At 38.4% G+C, this 19,052-nt stretch overlaps 1 long non-coding RNA gene across 1 annotated transcript in view; it reads right to left on the bottom strand.

Annotated features, from left to right (window-relative positions):
* The window catches only part of LOC109490112, a 42,145-nt gene that overhangs the window by 13,279 nt on the left and 9,814 nt on the right, over positions 1-19,052 (bottom strand). The window contains exon 3 of the long non-coding RNA XR_002143347.2: positions 11,832-11,895. This is a non-coding gene — a long non-coding RNA (uncharacterized LOC109490112). The remainder of the gene's footprint in view (positions 1-11,831; positions 11,896-19,052) is intronic.

Consider the following 19,052-nt stretch of genomic DNA (forward strand, 5'->3'; position numbering starts at 1 on the left):
ATGACATGCCGTGGCGTAGGTTTGTCCTGGTTGAGCTTGGATGGGGTCCTCTCTGCCTCTTGGACACGAATGCTTGTTTCCCTTGCTAGATTAGGGAAGTTTTCAGCTACAATTTGTTCAAATATCTCTTCTAGACCTCTGTTTTTCTCCACCCCTTCAGGGATGCCGATGATTCTGACATTGGATCGTTTCATAGAGTCAGTAATCTCCCGTAATCTACATTCGTGGGCGTGGATTTTTTTAAGACTAGCTTCTATTTTTGTTTTTTCTTCTACTAACCCATCCTCCAATTCGCTAATACGTTCCTCTGCCTCATTTACCCTGGCGGTCAGAGCCTCTAGTTTTGACTGCATTTGGCTCATAGAATTTTTAATTTCTGTCAGATTCGCTCTCATTTCTGCCCTTAGGGATTCTATATTCTCAGCAACGCTTTCTCTGATGCTTTTTTCAAGTTTACTCATCATCTTGACCATTGTTGCTCTGAATTCCATTTCTGATAATTGGGATACATCCATATGTATTAATTCTGTGGCCGAGGCCAATTCTGTGGCAGAGGCCACAGACTCATTATCTTTTCTTTGCTGGGGGGGACTTCTCCTTCTCGTCATTCTGATGAAGAGAGATTGCAGGGTTGTCCAGAGCCCAAGTGTTGACTGGGACCCAGGCCGTGCGCCCTTGTTTTATAGAGATCTTAGGGATGTGGGCTTCTTCCTTAAAGAGTTTATTTATTTATTTGAGAGAGAGAGAGACAGTCAGCAAGAAAGGGAACCCAAGCAGAGGAGTGGGAGAGGAAGAAGCAGGTTCCCGGTGGAGAAGCCCGATGAAGGACTCCTTACGGAGCTCCGGGATCACGCCCTGAGCCGAAGACAGGCGCTTAATGACTGCGCCACTCAGGCGCCCCAGGATGTAGGCTTCTTGATTTTTCAGCCTGCCTTCTGGGGGAGGGGCCTGCCGCGCCAATACTCAGGCAACCCTGTTTGGGTAGAGTCTCCGCGTCCCCTGCAAGAGGGGATGGGGATGGGCACGCTGTGAGCCAGTGTTTACAGGCTTTTGTTCTCTGGCGGCTTTCCCTGGCAGTCTGCTGTGCCTCTTCTGAGAGTCAGAGCAGCAGCAGCCGAATCTCAGCCTCTATCTCAGAACAGAGGGATCGTGGCCCATTCTCCACTGATGTTCTGGCCACTTTAACTCTGTTTCTGTTGTTGCTGCTCAACCCTGCAGCGTCCCAGGATGTGCGCCCCACACCCGGCGTCCCAGCCCTCACTTCCAGGGCCGGCGCAACTCTGTCCTTTGTGTTTCTAATGCCGCCAGCCACCAGCCATCCCCGCGCACTCCCGGAGCTCCCGGTCTCAGTCTGGATCCAGTGAACACACTGGAGTTCCGGAGTTCCATGAGAAGTCTGGTGGCGCATGCTCCCCGCTCACGGTCTCAGTCTGCTTTCTCGCGGGTGCCATCCGCAAGTCCGCTGCTCCCCTGTGCAGGTGGCTACCGCTTCCCGGCACCCGAACGCGGTGGCTCCCTCCCCCTTCTGTTTATCTTCCGATACCTGTGCGCGGTTTCAGGGCTCCCCACTTCCTACCTCAATATTCAGCACTGGAGATGTTCATTTGTAGAGATCCAGATGTATCTTCCTGCATCTCAGGCTGATTCCGTGGATGTTCAGGCTGGTCTGGTACCTATCCAGCTTGACTCAGGGGACCCGATGAAAAAGGGGTCCCCTACTCCTCCGCCATCTTAACTCCTCATCATCAAAAGTTTTAGCATGATTAATGAAAATTAAATCTTGGTAGGTATTGTCAATTCATTATGATTTTGTCCATAAGACTGTTTTGTTTTTCTTTTCTCATTAAATTACCAATAATAATTCTCTAACTTAAAAAATGAGGACTAAAAATTCAGGGAATGTTGCATGCCTTTTGCACATAATAAATTCTTTTAGTGGGCATGATCAGCTCTAATTTATCCTCTATAAATCAGTTAGAACTCAAAGTGACCCTCTGTGAAGAACAATTCCACAAATTAAGCTCATCTTTCAAGCAAAAAATCTTTTTGTGGCCATTTCCCTAATCAGTGCACCTGCCCACAACTACTTCAAGCATCCCGCTTGCTCATATCAAAGTGAAACCTCAAGACACTCAAGAAAAAATTCAGCCAAAATAAAGTATAAAATGATTATAAGTTTTAAAGAGTTAATTTCCCAGAGATAGTTGAGTTTTAGCAAGGCAAACCCTTCAACAAACCCTCTAATGGAGAATTTAAGCATAAACTAGTAAGCGGAGATGATAATGGGTAATGAGGGGTTTCTTGGGTCTGTTGGAGTCTTATTACACACAAAAATTCATGTCCCATCAAAACTTAAATTTGATCACACTATAAAGCTAGAGAATAATCATTACCTTGCACAAATGGACACCATTCTCTTTTCTTTCTAACTATAAGGTATCTAATATTCTATCTCAGTTGAAGAATGAGTTATTAACCATAAAGAATGCCTTATGTTTTATTTCTCTGGGAAACCTCCCATTAAAAGTTACCTGTACTCTAGATTATTTTAAAAGAGCACACATTAGAAGGTATCTACTAAGCAATGCTTAAATTGTGCACTGATTCAGGAAGAAAGGAGATTAAAATGTGTTTTGATCTACTAAGAACTTATTTTTCATTGCAGAGTTAATAGTAGAAGCTAGCTTTTTTCCCTCAATAAAAAGAACTAGAAACAGATTCACAAGACATAGGTAAATCACAATTTTTAATATTGCTTCCTATTCTTCTGAGATCAAATAAGTTTTTAAAAAAAAGAGCAGAGAGGATCCTATTTAAAGAGAGATTATAATTTCTCACCATTATAGTCAGGATGTAATAATACACACAGTGTGCAGAAAAATAAAGGTGGTATTATTGCTCCAGTTCAAGGGTCCATACAGAAACTATATCAATTCTTACCCTTTCAGGAAAAAAAAAAAAAACCAATACCTGCATATAATCAGGAAACCTTACCATCAAAACCAGAAATAGTACACACCATAAGGCAAAGACTGTTAGTTGTCTCCCAAAATCTATTTTCCTCTTATACCTAGACCCAAAACTAAACAGAATTTCCCAGCCTCCTTTGTACAATGAAGTCCTATGACTCTTCTCTTCCATAGAGTACAGTGTGATATATGCCTCTCATGGACCTAAGTCTTGGGACCATGACCATATATCCATCATGTTGTCATTCCCCTTATCACCATCTGGGATTTACAAAGACCATTCCTCTACCATGCAGAGGATGACAGCTCTAAGGGGTGATAGGGCAACCTCTGGAAAAAAAACCTGGATCTCTGAATAACCTCCTAGAATAGAGCTAAACCACTCAGGTTGAACTGTTATGTAAAGGAGAAATCAACTTCTATCTTATTTAACTTACTGAATCATCCTTCTCTTTGCTATAACATCCTACTCTAATCTTAACTTATAGAGACCAATATTTCCTATTCACGGAAGCTATCCAAGAAATACTAACATGAGTACTTTTCTTCATTATTTTTTAAGTAATTTTTATGCCTAACATGGGGCTCGAACTCATGACCCCAAGATCGAGTCACATGCTCTACTGACTGAGCCCGCCAGGTGTCCCGATTATCCTTGATCAATATAAGCCTGACTCTAATTGAGAGTGGCAAAGCATTAATATCTAAGTACAAGCTAAAAGCCAACCCCACCAACATAATCTAAATATAGTAATAACACCTAAATTCAGCTGTGTATAGTCAAGTTTCATGATTTGACTTTATATAAAAACTTTAAACTTCTGCATTGCTTTAGGGCACAGTCTGGAGGCCAAAAAAAGTAAAGACGTATTATAAGGTGACATTTGGTTTTTTTAAAAAAACAGTTAAATAAGTTTCAGCAAGCAGATATTAATAATCAGTTTAGGTTTCTGTTTTATTTTAGGGTTTGTTTGATATATAGGTAAATTATTTCCAAACTAATTTATTATAGTTTAGAAGTTTCTGAAGAGATCACTTCCCAACTTCCCAAAGTATGCCTTTCTTACTCAAAAAAGCCTAGATTTCTTTTAATAGAGTAAAATGTCTAATAAAGGGAAGGTAAGATTTGAGATAATCTTCTGAGGAGCAGGAAAAACAAACTGAACTTACATCCAGTTCTAAGTGATTGATTTTAGATGTTCTTCTAAAAATAGTTTTTACTGAGGTGTCTGGCTGGCTCGGTTGGTGGAGTGAGCAACTCTTAATCTTGGAGTTGTAAGTTTGAGCCCCATGTTGTGTGCAAATCTCACTTAAAAATAAAATCCTTAAAAATATAAAAACAAATAAAAATAAAAGAACAAAATAGTTCTTGCTGAAAGATAGGGTACATGAAAAGTAGAAAGGAAAGAGGTATTTCTTAGGATGGAAAGATATAACTCACCTACTTTTCAAGTCCGTCTAGAATTAATTGACTCTACTGCAAATAAAACTAGTAAAAAGAAAAGAAATCAACAGATAAACTGAATAGCCAGCCATAGACGGGAGGGACACAGCCCTGTTAACAGGACATGTGTGATTATATCTACAGGTAGGAATCAGTATTATGTGGAAGCAGTTAACTACCTACTATATTTTTTCTAGGATTCATATGAGGAAATCAGTCTCCCTGAAATTCACCCCACTTTCTCATTGATAAAAGAAATCATGTTGTTAAATTGACAATAATCTAGGGTACTTAATATCTCTAAGCCAGCTTCCTCATCTGTAAAATAACAAAAATAACGCCTACATTATAAACTCATTTTTAGGTTAAAGAAAATTATATATGTGGAATGCCAACACAATTCCTACCATTCAGCAGGAATTCAATAATTTTTTGTTTTTTGTTTTCACTCTTTCATTATTATATAGAATCTAATTTCTTCAGGTACTTTCTCTGCTTAAGCCAAATACCAGAATCCGGGGGAAGGTCTTATACGATTACTATGAATATACTAACCTTGCTTTGCCAACTTTTCATTATAATAACAGCTAACATTTGAAGAATGTTTACAATTTTATGCCACAATTTTTAAAAGGTTTTACAGATACAGAAACTGAAATTCAGATAGGTTAAGAAACTTCCAAAATTACACAACCAGTAATTTGAAAAGCTGCCATTTTCACTTAGGGATTTAACCTCTGGAGCCCATACCTTTAATCACTATGTTGTACTGCCCCTCAATTTTGTTTTCATATCTACCTGGATATAAAATTGCATAGTCCCATTTTTATATTTACTGTCGAACAGTTCTTGAAAACACCCACTCTGACCTACTCTTTATAAACCCTATAAACACCCTCTTTTCATAATTTTCCTTTCATTGTATTATTGGCTTTAATATGTTTTACAAATATTGCCTCAGTTAATCTGAGTCAACTTTCTTATGATAAGTATAATAAAAAAGAGATTTAGAAATTATTAAGCATTTGAGCAGAAGGGAGTTTTTTAAAAAGTTGACTCTTGGGGATCCTGGTGACTCAGTCAGTTAAGCTTTGACTCTTGATTTCGTCTCAGGTCATGATCCCCCGGATCATATGGGGAGTCTGCTTGTCTCCCTCTCCCTCTGCCCCTCCCCCTGCTCTCTCTCTCTCTCTCCCAAAAAAATAAATAAATCATTTTTTAAAATGTTGACTCTTGCTTCTAGATTGTACATGACTCTTAATCATTTAGAACACACCAAATGGTGAGCGTTTACATCTCTTAGTTGCTCTACTGAACCCATTATCTTCTAAAATTAATTATTTAAATTACGCTTTTTCACAGTGATCTCCAAATCTCCTGAATTCAAGTCAGTGTTTTTTTCTGCTATGAAATCTTTCTTCTAATTTTGCAGAACTGTACATCATCCAGGAAAATATTGTCTTAACAGTGGCATCCCTTATTGCATAGCAAATTAAACAAAAGTAGAAACAGACTAGACTTTAATTATAAGCTACGACATATATCGTATTTTATTTTAGCATTTCAAAGATTATCAATCCATTATTTTCTCACTTCCACTGTTTTGTTTTGTTTTTAGGGAAAATAGCTGATAATCTTATCTTGCCTTTATTAGCTCCTTGAAAGGTAATATGTCTTTTTTTTCCTAGCTGCCTTTAAGATTTCATTTTTATCTGTGGTTCTCAGAAGTTTTATCACCATTTGCTTAGGTATGTTTTTTGTTTTGTTTAATATTGCATTTATCCTATTTGGATTCTTAGCACTCCTTACCTTGATATTTTTAATCAATGTTGGCAATTTCTTCTATACCATCTCTTTATTTCTTCTTCCTCATCTTCACTCTGATCTTTCTCCTTTAGGTCAGATCCTCAGCAATATGAACTCCTTCAAAAGCCTTCGAACTTTCCTCCCTGCCCCTAGTCCGTAAATATATCTCCCTCACATAATTATACTACTTTCACAATTAAAACACTCAGTGCCTAGGGGCGCCTGGGTGGCACAGCGGTTAAGCGTCTGCCTTCGGCTCAGGGCGTGATCCCGGCGTTATGGGATCGAGCCCCACATCAGGCTCCTCTGCTATGAGCCTGCTTCTTCCTCTCCCACTCCCCCTGCTTGTGTTCCCTCTCTCGCTGGCTGTCTCTATCTCTGTCGAATAAATAAAAATAAAATCTTTAAAAAAAAAAAACACTCAGTGCCTGTAAGATAAAGTCTAAAGTTCCCAGTAAATGTATCTCTAAGGCCCTCATGATATATAATGCCTAGCACTAATGGAGAAATAACAGACCAATTCCTCGGAGTTTGAAAGGTATGAGCACTTAAAGTACGAAATGGCAGGCTGAATTATTGTAATTAAAACCCCCTCCTAGAGAAGATCATAAAAGCTTCGAAGATTGAAAACAGGTTTAATCTAAAAAAGAGTGAGAATAGGTTGATTTAGACTTACCACCAGCACTGAATGCTAAGAAAACAGATCAATGTCTTGTACTTTACAGAGAAAAATTTTTGCCTCTAGAATAAGGTACCCAGTCCAATCTCTCCCCCTTTCTCTGTCCCCCCAATTCTCCCTCTCTCTCTCTCTCTCCCACACACAGAGTTAGAGCAGAATAAAGACTTTTGCCTATATGATACGTACTTACCATGTACTTTTCTTAGTTACTTTATGATGCTGACTAGAAAAATAAAGGACAAAAAGAGAGAGAGAAAGAGGAAGAGAAGAGATGGGATTTAGAAACTGTGGATTCCACCCAGGAAAGCTCTAGAGGACATGACTGGAGAGAGGCTGTACCTCAGTCCTAGAAAGCAATTGATTCAGACAAGAGTGGGATAATCTATGGTTCAGGAGGAAGGCATTTGGGAAAAGATCTATTTAAAAAATATGGGGAGGGTGGGGGAATGGGATAGACTGGTGATGGGTAGTAAGGAGGGCACGTATTGCATGGTGCAGGGGGTGTTATACACAACTAATGAATCATCGAACCTTACATCAAAAACCAGGAATGTACTGTATGGTGACTAACATAATATAATAAAAAAAAATTTAAAAAAAAGATATGGGGAGAATATGTGAAAATGCATATTACCTTTTTTAAACAAGAAAAGTCAATTGCTAACCCAAAGCATGGGGGGGGCATGGAGATAAAGCTGTGTAAAAAGCCATGATTCAAATGCGAAGAAAATACATCTTTGGCATGTTTTTAAGTAACTGGTAGTTAAAAGAGAGTCCATTTCATAGTAGCACAGTGCAGGACCCAGCATAATCACAGAAATGTAAATTTTCAGAGTCAATTAATGCAGCAAGAGTGCAAAACTTGGTTGCACATCTCATATCAAATTACAAACAATAAGAATCATAACAAAATAAAAATAATAGGGCAGTTGATAAATGGTGGAGAGTGATAAAGGTCAAAAGATGGAGGAAACCGTAGAGGTGATACTATCTCCTCTTAACAATGTATCAGGTCATTATTTATTACCACAAAAGTAACCTATGGAAGTAATGAAATGATAAGTAACCCTAAACGACAGCAAGGAGGTCTAATCATATAATTCAGTAATATGGAGGAACCACCAAAAGAAATGGAAGCAAAAATATTTAAAAGAGCTTGTCCATAGGAAGCAAATCAGCTGTTGAATAGAATGATCCTGTTTCTTTGATTACAAAATCTTCTAAATCACTTTATTATTGTTGCATACCCATGTATTCCATTTATAATTGTATTCTAGATTTTTCGAAGACAGATCTTAGTGGCATTAGGCTTTCCAGAAAGCCTTCCCTAAATCTGAAGATCCAAGTGGTTTTCCTGTGTTTCCATAGTACCCAGTGCATACCCTCCAACGTGGCACTAATTTTACTGTACACATATGACTATGTTTTCATCTCCTCCACTAGAATCTGAGTTCTTTTGGAGAAGGAACCAAATTTTATTCATCCTCTACCTTCACCATCTGGTCCATTATCTGGTATAGAGTAGTAATGATTACATGTTTGCTTAATGAATAAACAATCAACCATATTGGATAATCTATATTTTTAAGTAAGCTGTACATGGGGCTTGAACTCACAACCCTAAGCTCAAGAGTCACATGCTTTATGACTGAGCCATCCAAGTGCCCCATATTGGTAATCTATGTTAAAGTCAATATTCCAATCCACGTATGGGAATTAATATAGATATTCATGAGATACTGAATTCCTTCCTTACCTCACTGCATATTTTAACTTTGTAATGACAGCAAATGGAATAGAGATCATGTAAAGTCACATGTTTCCAAACCATTAGTATTTAACAGAAACTGCAAAAAAAAACTTTAGTCATAATGTAACATTCAAAATTCTCACACCTACAATTTAAAAATAAATCAAAAGTTGGTTCTAAGTCTATCTCGTTTTAAATCAACGTACAAGGTTCAAAAATGTTAATATCCCTCACTAACTCACAGCATGCCACTATCAGCCTTAATTTGGTATTATTTCATAGAAATGTTGCAATTACAATTTAGTCCACATTGATCAGCAAAAGTTAAAGGGCAAAATTAATTAATGGAAATAGTAAAGGGCAAAAAATTAATATGATGACACATCTAAAATGCTTAGAGTAAGAGAGGCACTGTTATTTTGAGATTATCCACATTGATTTGCAAAAGAACAGAAGGAGAAATCTGTGAATAAAGCTGAATATCAACACACTAAATTGTACATCAGCATTTTAAAAAATAATTATAAAAAATGACAGCCACATTATAGATCTGAAACTTCTGACTAATAGACCTAACAATGACTAATGACATTCCAAATAAGCTGTGAAGAAAATGTACAGCAGCTGCATTAAAACCATGCCTTCCAAGTTGATGTGTGGATTTATATCAAAACCTCATATAAAAATGACTCATTTTTTACGAAAATGCATGAAAAGTGTTAGATATGATATAAATATGTAATATTTTTTAATTTTCAAGATTTTCTGGTGATGGTTATTTTGAATACTTAAGGAACAGTATAATATTCAAACAATTAATTCAACATACTTGTAGAATATATGAGTATCAAAGGTAAGTAGTTGGTGACAGTGAATATTCTTACCTTTTGCAGGGTTTGTGTGACTTTCAGAGTCCCAACATAAATCAAATCAGAGTATCACATTTGCTATTTATATTTCTCCATCACTTACATCTCACTTGCTCTTGAGAATAAATTTCAGAGTTAGACGTGGCAGGTGTTTTGAACTCCATTTCAGATAGAAGGAACATGGAAGAGATTAGAATAAGAAGCCCTACATCACACAGTAATTAAGTTACAGAATGGACTCTAGGATATGAGTCTTCTGATACTCAATGGTCTTTCCACTAAATGCTGGTTTCCAGTCCTTGTCAGCTACTAAAACACACATATCCTATCAGGTCCCAATTAAGAGTCGTTTTGTAAGATCCTGAAATCTCTGATGAGCCTTTTTCAAAGTAATTTTTTAAAAGATTTTATTTATCTATATGACAGAGATAGAGACAGCCAGCGAGAGAGGGAACACAGGCAGGGGGAGTGAGAGAGGAAGAAGCAGGCTCACAGCAGAGGAGCCTGATGTGGGGCTTGATCCCATAACGCCGGGATCACGCCCTGAGCCAAAGGCAGACGCTTAACCGCTGTGCCACCCAGGCGCCCCTCAAAGTAATTTTTAAAGCCTCCCCCACTTCTCCATCCCAAGAAATGGCTTGCCACAACTAGAGTAAATGGGAGAAATGATAGAAGCTTCATATAACAGCTACAGCAATATTTTACACTTGCCCAATAAAGCAGTTGGGAGTGATAGTGAGTTCTAATAGGTTATGAAAGAAGTTTAAGAAACACATTTTTATAAGCTACATTTAGAAAGCTATCTACAATATCTTTATGTTTAAAATTATCTTTTTGATCAATTTGAGGAAAGACAAATGTAACTCTGTGTTATTTTAAAATGTAGCGTGTGTGTGTGTGTGTGTGTGTCTATCTTTTGGTTGTATTTACTTGACTTGGTTATAGTTATATCACTTTGAAAGAACATATTTGGCTTTTACCCTAGAACATTTTTTTCTAACTACAGTCTAGGAATATTAGAACAAAACAAAACAAAATTAGTATTTCAGACTGAGTTGTAAGCTATCCGGTATCTTTGATCAATGTTCACGTACCCTAAGATCCATGTAACCCATGCCAGTAAGGAGGCAAACATCCGGACTATGTTTTTTCATCCCTATGGGCTTTAGTATTAATATTTCAGATCTATCGAGGCATTCCAAAATTGTAAACGCACAATCCACATATGGTGAGCAGTAAAAACAGATGCTTTTCCCCATTTGGGGAATGGTTCATAATAGAAAAATAGGAACCATTAGGGGGAAAGTGTGTTCTTGTTTCCCAGAGTAAAGGTAGCAATTTGATAGAAAAACAAGACTTCTGACCTGAAACAATGAAATTTCCTAGTGGAAATAAAGATTCCCTTCGATCATGTCCAAACAGTTTCAAAAGTACAAGCTTTGTGATAATCAAAAAGCAGACAACGTGACTACCTCAAGAGAGACACTAGCCACACGGTGTGAGTTCCGTGGTAGAAGGGCAGCAGCCACGGAAAGTCAGTGGTGGTTCAGGGTTTAGAATTGAAAGTGGAACAGGAGAGCAAATGTGAGAGAAAGGCAGCCCAGGGTTTCTTAACGCAAAGAAAATCCAAAAACTACATGTAAATGTGGTGTTCAGAGAGAATTGGGAGGATAGCGTGAGCATCAAGATTTTTTTTTAAGAGATTTTATTTATTTATTTATTTGACAGAGAGACAGCCAGTGAGAGAGGGAACACAAGCAGGGGGAGTGGGAGAGGGAGAAGCAGGCTCCCAGCGGAGGAGCCTGATGTGGGGCTCGATCCCAGAACGCTGGGATCACGCCCTGAGCCGAAGGCAGACGCTTAACGGCGGCGCCACCCAGGCGCCCCAAGCATCAAGATTTAAATAGTAATCAAATCATATCCTAGTCCCAGAGCACAGGCACCTGAGTTTGACACCAATCCCTACCCTCAAATGCTCTCAGATTAGTTGCAGAGACTCAGTTTTCTCCCCTGTAGTCTAGGGTGAAAAATGACCAAAGAAATAATAAAAGCATTTACTTTATGGGTGCCATAGTTTAAAAAGAGAGAACAGAACAGTTCATTAGCACAGCACACTCAGTAAAAGACAGCTATTGGCATTATTAATATTGCAGGAAATCACTGAGTCCCTTGTGGCTTAATAAGAAATATGACACAAGAAACCCAGGAAAAGGACAAAACATGGACTTAGTCACCCCTAAGTAGTGGTTGTAGCTGTGCGGTAGTGATTGAGAGCATGGGTTTAGGAACCAAATTGCCTGACGCTCTTACTTACCAGGAAACGTAGGGCAAATTCCTTAATCTCTGTGCCTCAGTTTCCTCATCTATAGAACAAAGAACTGTAAAACAACAGCAACATGGAATTATTATGGGCGTAGAGTAAATTGGTCTTAAAGCTCCTAGAATAGTGACTGGCATTTATTGTCTTTAACAAATAAGTAAAAGATATCAATGCCTTCAAGAAGAGAAATTGGTGATTAAAATTAATGAATATTTTCTTAATTGTTATTCTTACTTAGCATACTTCATAAATTATTTTTAGAGATTAGACACAGTATGATTTATTTATTCTTTAGTAGCTTTCCCATTAATTTCATTGGAACTAAGACCATAATATATTTCTCCTAAGTATACCAGGCTATTTCACTAACATATTACCTAAGACCTTTTTTCCTTTTTTTTTACTTTTATTTTATTTAAATTCAATTAATTAACATATAATGTATCAGTAGTTTCAGAGATGTTCAGTTATTCATCAGTTGCATATAACACCCAGTGCTCATTACATCTCGTGCCCTTCTTAACACCCATCACCCAGTTACCCCATCCCCCCACTCACCTCCCCGCCAGCAGCCCTCAGTTTGTTTTCTATAATTAAAAGTCTCTTATGGTTTGTCTCCCTCTCTGATTTCATCTTATTTTATTTTCCCTCCCTTCCCCTATGATCCTGTTTTGTTTCTTAAATTCCACGTATGAGTGAAACCATGTGATAAATGTCTTTCTCTGGTTGACTTAGTTTGCTTAGCATAATACCCTCTAGTTCCATCCACATCATTGCAAGTGATAAGATTTCATTTTTTGATGGCTGGATAATACTCCATTGTATATATATATACCACATCTTCTTTAACCATTCATCTGTCGATGGACATCCCAGCTCTCTCCATAGTTTGGCTATTGTGGACATTACTGCTATAAACATTGGGGTGCAGGTGCCTCTTCAGATCACTACATTTGTGTCCTTTGGGTAAATACCTAGTAGTGCAATTGGTACTACATAGGGCAGCTCCATTTTTAACTTTTTGAGGAACCTCCATACTGTTTTCCAGAGTGGCTATACTTCCCACCACAGCATTCTTGCCAGTATCTGTTGTTTCCTGACCTGTTAATTTTAGTCATTCTGACTGGTGTGAGGTGGTTTGATAAGTTCTTTGTAGATCTTGGATACTAGCCCTCTATCTGATAAGACATTTGCAAATATCTTCTCCCATTCTATTGGCTGTCTTTTGGTTTTGTTGACTATTTCCTTTGCTGTGCAAAAGCTTTTTATCTTGATGAAGTCCCAACAGTTCATTTTTGCTTTTGTTTCCTACTTAAGACCTTAAAAAAGGGGGGCTCCTGGGTGGCTCAGTCGTTAAGCATGATCCCAGCGTTCTGGGATTGAGCCCCACATCAGACTCCTCGGCTGGGAGCCTGCTTCTTCCTCTCCCACTCCCCCTGCTTGTGTTCTCTCTCTCGCTGGCTGTCTCTCTCTCTCTATCAAATAAATAAATAAAATCTTTTACTGTGAAGATATTACTTAGAAACCCCGAGATTTCTCAGAATTCCTATTAAGAATTAAAGAATTCTCAGCAATTATTTTTAAATGTCTGAGAACGCGCTGAAATTTATAACTGTCATAAAGATTTTTTCATTGTCATAGTTTGTGGTTCTTCACATCGTTGTAGTCAATATGCATTTTTACTAGATGTAGCTTCCCAAGGAACCATGCTGTCTTTGTACCTGAATCCAACACAAAGCCGATAAAGAAATACCACACTGCATGAAATTATGAGCTGTACATATTTTAACAACTACGAAGCGTGGAGGCATCTCACAATTTATGGCATGTCACAGATAATTTGCAGCACTTGCTTTTCTTTCTTTATAATCCATAAAACAATGGTGCACCTTACAATGGACAATGTATTCAATTCAATTAAACAAAGGAACCCCTCACTTCTTCCATTCGATCACTTCGAATCAATAATGTAAAACCTTGATTATCTAAACACCAAACTGCCAAGCCCCCTATAATTTAAGAACATCTTCTAAGTTCAGAGCTCTTCTCTCAAAAATAATAAACTACTTTACTTGGCCAAAAAGTACTAGTTTCTGGTGCAAAGAACAAGGGGGACATATACCAATACGTTGTTTCATAGAGTCTGTGCAAGGAAAGTATCCATGCCGCTATATAAACATGTTACATTTTACAAGTTAGTTACGAATGATATGGAAAGACTGTTAACGCCTATAGCCAAAGACATTTCGTGCGTGCCAAGGCCAGCTCTGGCTGAGACTCTGAAACTGGACAGCTAAGCTCACTAAGAAATAAGAGTACGAAACCACCAAAACTTCATATTCAGCTAGGAGAGCTACAGGCTGCTTTTCTGACGGGGAGTTTATACGTCTCCGGCAGATGACTCAGGCATTATTCCTCAGGAAGGATGGGCAACTTGCGGCAACCCTGGGTTCCTGATGACACACTCACAAAACTCTTCAACCAATATAACATTTTAAAAAAATCTATGTGTAATTAATGCCAATACTACTTCATAATTTTTGTTTTGTTTTGTTTCCAAATTGTTTTTTCCAAACAAATTTTTCACCTGGGACAAACACTCATTTCAAACAGACCTGGTAGAGAAGAGAAGACGAGGTAATTATACCTGCCTCGTTATGATGGATAGTTCTGCCATACAGGCAAGGAAAAACTTACTCTGTGTGGCCAGTGGTGTCTGTTAGAAATAATCTGTGGGGAAAAAAGTAAAAGATATAGAAAGAAAATGTAATAAAAACCAAGGGGTAAAGAAAGACAGTCACAGAGCCCATGGTGGAAGGCAGCTATATCAGGGCCTTCCCTGACACTATTACAGGGGGTGACAAGGCGGAGATCAACCAACATTTTAACATGACAGAAGACTGCAATAGAATCAAAAGATGAAACATCTTCGCAGCTGAGAGACCCATAGTCTCATCTGCATCAATTATTTTTATAGGCCCATACTATATCCACAGTAAATTTATGAATGAGTGAATGAATGAATGAATGAATGAAGAACACTGAATATTTGTAGCATCCACAGCCCCTGTCTAACCTCTGATTATGCCTCTCTTAATCTTAAACATTCTTAAAAACATGGAATCATTATAGTGCACTTACGACAGGAAAGAGATACGGTAATACTATATTTCCTTAAAGGGCATTTTGCTTATTAATTTGTTTAATGTTTATCTTTCCCAACTAAGAAGAAGCCTCAATAAAGGAAGAGCATTATTTTGCTTTGCTTTGTTTGATTTTCTGTAGGGGTTTTTTTTTTGTTTGTTTGTTTGTGTTTTGTTTTGTTTTGTTTTTTTGGTCTCCTGTTTCCAATGCTGTATTCTCAGCACGAAGAATAGTGCCTGGCAAGAAACAACAATTGTTGGAGAGGATGTGGAGAAAGGGGATCCCTCCTACATTGTTGGTGGGAATGCAAGTTGGTACAGCCACTATGGAAAACAGTGTGGAGGTCCCTTAAAAAGTTAAAAATTGAACTACCCTATGACCCAGCCATTGCACTACTGGGTGTTTACCCCAAAGATACAGACGTAGTAAAGAGAAGGGCCATATGCACCCCAATGTTCATAGCTGCATTGTCCACAATAGCCAAATCATGGAAGGAGCCGAGATGCCCTTCAACAGATGACTGGATTAAGAAGCTGTGGTCCATATATACAATGGAATATTACTCAGCTATCAGAAAGAACGAATTCTCAACATTTGCTGCAACATGGACGGCACTGGAGGAGATAATGCTAAGTGAAATAAGTCAAGCAGAGAAAGACAATTATCATATGATTTCTCTCATCTATGGAACATAAGAACTAGGAGGATCGGTAGGGGAAGAAAGGGATAAAGAAAAGGGGGGTAATCAGAAGGGGGAATGAAACATGAGAGACTATGGACTATGAGAAACAAACTGAAGACTTCAGAGGGGGGGGGGTGGGGGAATGGGATAGACTGGTGATGGGTAGTAAGGAGGGCACGTATTGCATGGTGCACTGGGTGTTATACGCAACTAATGAAGCATCAAACTTTACATCGGAATCTGGGGATGTACTGTATGGTGATTAACATAATATAATAAAATAAAATTAAAAAAAAAAAGAATAGTGCCTGGCATATATCATAACATATGTAGTGCCTGATAGATGTTTGTTGAATAAATAACAAAGTGTACATATTACTTAGGGGCTTCGTAAAATTCACTGTATCTTTTAACATTAAAGATAAAATGTTTACTATTCCTTAACACTAAGTGCAGCAAGTTCAGAAGTTTATGGCCTAGTTTCACGTCAGCTGACATGTATTTCAGCTTGATAATTAAGTAGAAGGTTTATCCTTTCAAGAAGTCCTTCCAAATACTCTAGCACAAATACTTAAAGTCAGATATACTCCTTCACAGCCCATCAGCAAACTTGTAGAATGTGAGAACGCAGGCCATAAGCAGACACAAAGGGGCCTGGGTTCTATTTTTTAGTGCTACAAAAACCACGTACAGTGTGGTTAATAAAGCCCGTGTCTCATTTGGAGCCCGGGATGCCCTGGGTTAGCACAGATGCAGCAGGCCAGCTCGCTCTAGTGGCCGAATGCCAGTGGAGGGCAGCAGAGAGCTACTTGAGAGACAATGCATTCAAGAGGAAGATTGAACAGCTCCCAGCTGAAACTGCGGTCCTTTACCAGATCTACACAGTGCTACTCAAGAGGCAGCCCGTTTGGAAAACCAGACCACGGGGTAGCCAGCAAGAATGGAGTTCCCAATTGCATTAGTGTGGGAAGCCAAGAAGCAAAGGAGATGGGCAGGAAACATCACCGGCACACTCAGGCTAACGCAGACTCCAACTAAGCACAACTCCGAGGAGCCACCGATTCGGACAGTGATCCCTCCAGAGCTGCTGAAACAGATGACGTCTTACATTCATTCTCACTCCAAAATCTCGGATCCCAAGACATTAACCACATGTTTGGAGTATAATATTTTTGCAAAGATTACCTCTCCTGTAGAAAACATACATACTCATAACATAAAATTGTCAGCATTAAAAGGATAAAATCATACATGAATGCACAGTAGCAAGCACAGACTCTCTCTTGTTCAAGGGGCCCCTAGAATCCTCTAAAAGTTGAAACTTCTCAAATTATGTGTGGCGAAATCTTAATGAGGCCTGACGAACAGCCACAGTTTCAATCGGTCCCTGGTATCAGTGTGAGGGCCCCACCTTGAAGACAACCAGGAGTGAGATACAGCCTATCCAAGGCCATGATTCATGTTCCTTTTTCATGTCTTCCTAGTGGTGTGAGCTTAGGTGAGTCATTTAGCCTCCCTCGGTCAGTTTCCTCATTTCTAAAATAAAATAATACCTGTATCTACTGGGTCTAAAGGAATTCGCAGAAGGAAGCATGCCTTGTTAATTTCATACAAATACAGCGTATTTTTATCGCCAGTCTGAGTAGTAGGAAGAGCGGGAAGATACCTAGAGAGCAAGAGAAAGGCATCTAAAAACTAAACCTTTGGCAGATTCAGAATTGTCTTTGTAATGAACCCTGTTTCTTCTATCAATCCAGGTCGGCATAGTTCTGATTCGTCTTGTACATGTCTTCAGCCTCACTGGGACTCACGTTATGCATTATGGAGTAATATCTGCCTCCTGTTAACAGTCTTCTCCTTGCTAAATATGTGTAATGATGTTCCAAGCCAGACAGAAGTGGGAGATATTTTACTGCCCCCTCCTGAAGGAATTTATTCATATGGCCACGGAAGCAGGGAGGAAATGTAGGCTGTTTGCAGCCAGAATACTTTGCTCTGGTTCCCTCCCCCCCCAAAAAAAAAATTAATAGTAATAATAATCATTACCATAAGGATATGGGAACATGTTAAAGAAACTCACATACAGCTGCCTCAACTTTGTGTTCCGTTTAGTCCGATTCCTATGCTGTGATTTTTCTGGATGGATAGCAAGAGAGAGCTGAGTGCATGCCAATGCCTGAGTGAATGTTAACTGGAAAGTCTAAGATTTCTGTCATTTTTTAAATCAAACAAAGGGGAAGACGGGAGGGACATGAAGAAGAAGATTTCATCAATTCTTTCGATTCTTATTTCTGATGAGCTGCCTAACTAGAAATTTCAGAACTGACATTGAAGAGTCACAAATGACAACAGAGGCACTAACAGAGGGTCTTCCTAGATGAGAGTTGATGATTTATTTATTTATAGATCTTTCAAGCTATAAGAGACGATAGAGAGTTCAACTTTCTCATTTTGTATACGAGGAAACTGAGGTTAAGAGAAGTGGTATGACTAGCTCAAATTCTCCAAGCTGTTAACAACAAGCCCAGTTATCTTATTTTAGAATACTACCTGGCTAAACAGCTAGCATGCCACTCACTGACCAAACTCCACAGGAAAAGCACAGAAAATGTTGGTCAAAAATAAGATGGAATAAACAAAATTGGCTTCCCTTAAAGCTAAAAACATGGATTCATATATTCCAGTAGTCATCAGTTGCTTTGCTAATAGGAAATTAAACACACTTATGCTTCAGTGACTGCAGGCACAAACTACGCCTACACACGTGGCCAATTTATAAAGTCACAGGGAATGAGATGAATTCTTCTGTTACCTCTGTCTAAAGTGTTAAATGCCAAGCAAATGCTAAAATTGTTATTCTGAAAAGTCTTGGGCCATTGCTAAATCTCCGCCATTGTTAAAACTTCACCCGTGCCCAGATATTCCATTTAATCTTCTCTATAAAAAGAAGAGATGGGAGTCCATCTGGGAATGGGGATCCCGTTTCTTTGAATTTCAAAATATTTTGAGCAAAGGTGATATAGGCAGAGCATATTTGGGAGAACTTAAAGAAGAGGTTATCTTTAATCAGTTTCCTGATATTGACTAGAGAGCAATCTCAAATCAACTAAATGATTGATCCAGATAAAAGGAAATCTCAGAAATGTCTACCTTTTCCAATTTTACTAAGTATTATGCATTAGTACATTTGACTATAATTTGGAGAATTGGTTGAATAAAGTACAACCTACAAGATTATTTTTTAGAGCTAGTTTCCTAACATGGAATTTAAAGCATGTTCATACAAATTGTAATTGCCCTGTGTGCAGACTTGAGGTAAACATCTTTTCCTTTCTGTATGTTATTACCATAACATGAACACAGTAAAACATCTTTTGATATTAAGACAG

The sequence above is a fragment of the Ailuropoda melanoleuca genome, chromosome 20 (assembly GCF_002007445.2).
Source record: "Ailuropoda melanoleuca isolate Jingjing chromosome 20, ASM200744v2, whole genome shotgun sequence".
NCBI lineage: Eukaryota > Metazoa > Chordata > Mammalia > Carnivora > Ursidae > Ailuropoda > Ailuropoda melanoleuca.